The sequence below is a fragment of the Corythoichthys intestinalis genome, chromosome 9 (genome assembly GCF_030265065.1).
Source record: "Corythoichthys intestinalis isolate RoL2023-P3 chromosome 9, ASM3026506v1, whole genome shotgun sequence".
Taxonomy (NCBI): Eukaryota; Metazoa; Chordata; class Actinopteri; order Syngnathiformes; family Syngnathidae; genus Corythoichthys; species Corythoichthys intestinalis.
Window position 1 is genome coordinate 9,272,770 of NC_080403.1, and position 5,802 is coordinate 9,278,571.

Genomic DNA, 5,802 nt, shown 5'->3' on the forward strand with positions numbered 1-5,802 from the left:
ATAATGTGTGTTCTTGGTCTCAGACTAAATAACCCCGCCCTCCCTAATGTGACTGACTTAACATCAGTGCGATTTATATGATGCATTTTCGTCTTCGTAGTGCATTATAGTCTGGTGTGAATTATAGTCTCAAAAATACATAATATGCAATAGTAATAATAAAATTTTCAGTATAATAATAAATAAGAATAAAATGTTATTATTTACTGTTGTTATGCTGTCATACTGATCAAACCTAACACTTCAATGCAGATGCAGGAGATCCAATAAAACTGGAATGAAAGTGCAATAATTTTTGAACATATTTACTTTTGGTTAAGACTTACAGAGGGAACAGAGGCACAAACCTAATCATATCTTGAACAAACTTTGAGTTGAATTGTAGCGCCATAACATGTTTGAATTAGGGCTGTCAAAATTCTCACGTTAACGGGCGTGTAATTAATTTTTTTAATTAATCACGTTAAAATATTTGATGCAATTAACGCACATGTCCCGCTCAGACAGTATTCTGCCTTTTGGTAAGTTTTACAGCAAGGCTTTTTGTACTGTCTAACAGCGAACTCTTGTGGTCGCTTTGCGACATGGTTTATTGTTTTCTTGCCAGTTCAATATGGCTGCACGACGTCTCGGGCTGACGCCTACGTTGTAATGTTGTGCTTATATGGTCCTTGGACAAGATTTGTCCGTAAGTATGGTTGTTGTAAAGAATGTACATATTATGTTAATAAGCGAAATGTTATATTTTTTGTATGAGACGCTTTTTGTTTATGTTTAGTGAACCTGTATAGCGTGCTAAGCTAACGTTGTTGCTAATGCAATGCTTATGTACTTTTTTTTTGTAGTTTTACGACGGTCTATAGAGGACAATGGTTTGAGGCCATTTTATTAATGAATCGGATGAAAAAGCAAGAACTCTGATTTTTAAGGCGTCGTTCTCTAGCTGTCTAGCTTTGGAAGAAGTAGACGCTTCAGAGTGAGGACAGCATAGACAGATTTAAATGACAGTAGAGTGAAATGCCCACTACAGTCCTTATGTACCGTATGTTGAATGTATATTTCCATCTTGTGTCTTATCTTTCCATTCCAACAATTTATTTTACAGAATATATATATAATTTACAGAAAAATATGGCATATTTTATAGATGATTTGAATTGCGATTAATTGCGATTAATTGCGATTAATTAATTTTTAAGCTGTAATTAACTCGATTAAAAATTTTGATCGTTTGACAGCCCTAGTTTGAATATAATGAAAGCATGAATTCATTCATTCATTTTCCATGCCGCTTTTCCTCACGAGGGTTGCGGAAGTGCTGGAGCCTATCCCAGCAAACTACAGGCATTAGGCGGGGTACACCCTGAATTGGTCGTTAGCCAACCGTAGGACATAATGAGACATACAACCATTCATGTATAGACTCATTCCTACGGACAATTTAGTGCTATCGTAAATTATAAAACACAATGGGATTGAAGAAAGGAGGGGGTCAAGGACCTATTTGAAACCAGGTGTTATTTCTTGGGTTCTGTATAATGTGAAGGGTAATCTCATCACAAGGGAAAAAATTGGTTACAAAAATGTATATCTGTGCATAAAATTGTTTCAACTGAATTTTTAGTTACCGACATTTTGGAAGGAAGAAGAAAGAATTTTTTTTTGTTCTTAATTAGATGAGAATAAGGGTGGGATTAAATAAATTTTCTTCTTCCCGCTTTTCAGGCGTGTCGTTGATGTTGCAATATTGCTTAATTTTATTTTGCTGCTCTTTTTTGTTATACGAGCTGTATATACAGTGCTGGCACAAAGTATTGGCACCCCTGCAATTCCGTCAGATAATGCTGAATTTCTCCCAGAAAATGATTGCAATTACAAATGCTTTGATAGTAATGTCTTCATTTATTTTGCTTGCAATGAAAAAACACAAAATAGAATTTTTAAAAATTAAATCATTATCATTTTACACAAAACTCCAAAAATGGGTTGGAAAAAGTATCGGCACCCTCAGCCTAATACTTGGTAGTGCAACCTTTAGGCATGGCAAGGCAAGGCAAGGCAAGGCAAATTTATTTATAAAGCACAATTCAACACAAGGCAATTCAAAGTGCTTTACATCACATGAAGACCATAAAAATCACATTTAAAGACAGACAGTCATAGACAGTCATATTTTTCAGAGATCATTAGTAGAAACACCAACAATACTCGCACTTTAGACAAAATAACTGCAAACAACCGCTTCTGGTATCCATCAATAAGTTTTTTACAATGCTCCACTGGAATTTTAGACCATTCTTCTTTGACCAACTGCTCCAGGTCTCTGAGATTTGGCGGGTGCCTTCTCCAAACTGCCCTTTTCAGATCTCTCCACAGGTGTTCTATGGGATTCAGGTCTGGACTCATTGCTGGCCACTTTAGAAGTCTTCAGTGCGTTCTCTCAAACCATTTTCTGTGTTTTTTGAAATGTTTTTTTGGTTATTGTCCTGCTGGAAGACCCATGACCTCTGAGGGAAACTCAGCTTTCTCACACTGGTCCCTACACTATGCTGCAAAATGTGTTGGCAGTCTTCAGACTTCATAATGCCATGCACATAGTCAAGCAGTCCAGTGCCAGAGGTAGCAAAGCAACCCCAAAACATCAGGGAACCTCCGCAATGTTTGACTGTGGGGACTGTGTTCTTTTCTTTGAAGGCCTCGTTTTTGTTCCTATAAACTTTATGTTGATGCTTTTTCCCAAAAAGCTCTACTTTTGTCTCAACTGACCAGAGAACATTCTTCCAAAACGTTTTTGGCTTTCTCAGGTAATTTTGGCAAACTCCAGCATGGCTTTTTTATATCTCTGGGTCAGAAGTGGGGTCTTCCTGGGTATCCTATCATAGAGTCCCTTTTCATTCAGATGCCGACGGATAGTACGGGTTGACAGTAATGTACCCTCGGACTGCAGGACAGCTTGAACTTGTTTGGATGTTAGTCGAGGTTCTTTATCCACCAACTGCTTAATCTTTTGTGGAAATCGCTCGTCAATTTTTCTTTTCCATCTACATCTAGGGAGGTTAGCCACAGTGCCATGGGCTTTACACTCATTGATGACATTGCACACGGTACACACAGGAACATTCAGGTCTTTGGAGATGGACTTGTAGCGTTGAGATTGCCTGTGCTTCCTCACAATTTTGCTTCTCAAGTCCTCAGACAAGCTCAATGTGCTACACACAAGGACACAGGACATAAGTTAAGTCAACTTTAATCCATTTTAACTGGCAGCAAGTGTGATTTAGTGATTGCCACCACCTGTTATGTGCCACAGGTAAGTAACAGGTGTTGTTAATTACACAAGTTAGAGAAGCGTCATATGATTTTTTTCAAAGGTTGCCAATACTTTTGTCCGGCCCATTTTTTTGGAGTTTTGTGTAATTTTTTTTTTTTTTTTCCCCATTCTCTTTTGTGTTTTTTCATTGCAAGCAAAATATATAAAATATTACTACCAAAGCATTTGTAATTGCAATCATTTTCTGGGAGAAATTGAGCATTATCTGACAGAATTGCAGGGATGCCAATACTTTTGGCCTTGCCTGGCACGGCCAGACTTCTCTCCCTGTATGTTTTTTCAAACACTGTGAGAATAGTCTGGGACCCAGCTCCATAATGGCCTCTCGAGGCGAACGAAATCATCCGTCCAATCAGATTCGATTATTTGCGTTCCGTGTTCTTTATAAGCAACGTCACTCTTGTGTGTCGGAAGTCGTCTCCACAACAACACAGATGGTGAACGGGAGAGCCAATAATATGTTCCAATCCGCAGTAAAATCAGTTTTAAATGACAAAAAACACATGGACACAAGTCATTGACAACAGTCTGTCTCGCGCTAGCCATGTTGAATAAACTTCTCCATTCTCCGCTCGCACTAGTTTCTTGTCGTTTTACCAACGTCACGTCCGCCCGTCGCTGATTGGTCCACTCCGCTGTCTGTTTGCTGTGGCTTGCTTCACCCTGGGAATTTGATCCGCCGACGGTCGTTCCAGGCTACTTTTGGCCAGCACTGTATTTGCTGTCTTGACAAGGACAGTCATGGTCTGAAATAAACGAATTAAATGAAAAACATTTTTACTTAAGTGCTGGATGAGGTTATAAATGTAGAAAAAAAAAAGAAGAAAAAAAAGGTCAAGTCATATTTATATAGCCCTAACATCTCAAAGAGCTTCACAGGCCACAGTGGACAAAAAATGACCCAAAAAAATCCCCAAAAGGGCAAGGGAAACACCCAACTGCACAATGACATGCCCTGGCATACCTTAATCTTTCCTGTCCTCCCTCTTCTTAACCTGTAGGTTAACTGTGTATCCCCTCAGCAAGGGCATAGGTTTGCATAGGGACGGTAGGGACATAACACTAACAACTTTTCAGGATGCTCAAATTGTCCCCACCAACTTTTAAGCAACCTTATTTGAATTATATAATGATTATAATTGATGATAATTATTAATGATAATAATTTATTATGTCTTCCCATACGTTGTAAGAATAGAATTGACCCTTCCATTATTAAGTGAATCACTGTATTTTCATTATGGTCAGACTTACATTTACCCCTTTTCACTTGCTGAATGTGCCGGTCCATTTTTTCCCCCTCAAACCCATGTTTGATTGGCTGATGACTAGAATAAAAAAACACGCACACTCACACAACCCCGATAGAAATGCATGTCAACATGCCGCCTCCTCCACCCCCTTCAAAGACGAGGGATATTAGATTTTTCTTTCGGCCAGCCGCAGCAGCAGCTACTGTAAGTAGACGTCAGTGTTGTGGAGGTGGGGAAAACGCCACTAATTTTGCTAGTGAAAGTCCGACCTCCATTACAGTTAGCATAACATTAAATTGTGTGAACTTGCTAACCTGCAAAACTCGAGTAGGAAGCAGCCTCGAGATAAGTTTCCTTCTGTACTGTATGTTTTCTCTACAGTTAACATTAATTCAACTGTGCATTTATTTATTAAAAATTATTTCTTTTCTTCATTCATTTAAAAATAATGTCCCGTCCCCAGCAAAAAGTGTATATGCAGGTTATGCTGTTGTAGTGTCCCTACCAATGTTGAGACCAAACCTACGCCCTTGCCCCTCAGTAAATAAAGTTGTAATTACTTTGTAACACTACCTGCTAGTATAGTCAGGTAGCATATATGTATCCCTAACCCCCATGTTTATACTTTGTTTGTCCATTTAACCATTTCCTGTCCTGCTCATTAAAAATGAATAAATAAACACACACCAAGTAATTATTTCAAACTCACTCAAACAAACAGGAAAGTGTTCCAGCATTAAAAGGCAATATGACCTACTGTTATGCGTGTTCAATTAGCGGAACATTTTAAAAACAAAATTAAAAAATCAGATTGTCTCTGTCTGTGGATTGTAACACTTGTATCCAAATGCTACAATGTGTGAAAATCCAATATCAGTAAACAAAATTAGTTTTTTTTTTTTTTTTTTTTTTTTTTTTTTTTTTTTTTTAATAAAGCCAGCTGTAGTTGCACGCAATCCAATGCATACCGTAATTACACTATTGCCCTTTGCTTTTCAAAAACAGATTTGCAGATCGATATTATATACAACTAACGATTACATTTGCAGAGGTATTCCTGGAAAGCAATGGCCTGCATCACTTAAACCCTTTTTAAATGCCATTAATTCAGTCCTAATGTGAGAGCGAGGTTGCACGCAAATGCTCAGTTTGTCTACACTCGCCAAGTTTGAAAGCTGCGCTCAGTGTGCAGTGTGGCTGCTGAGGTCATTGCACTGG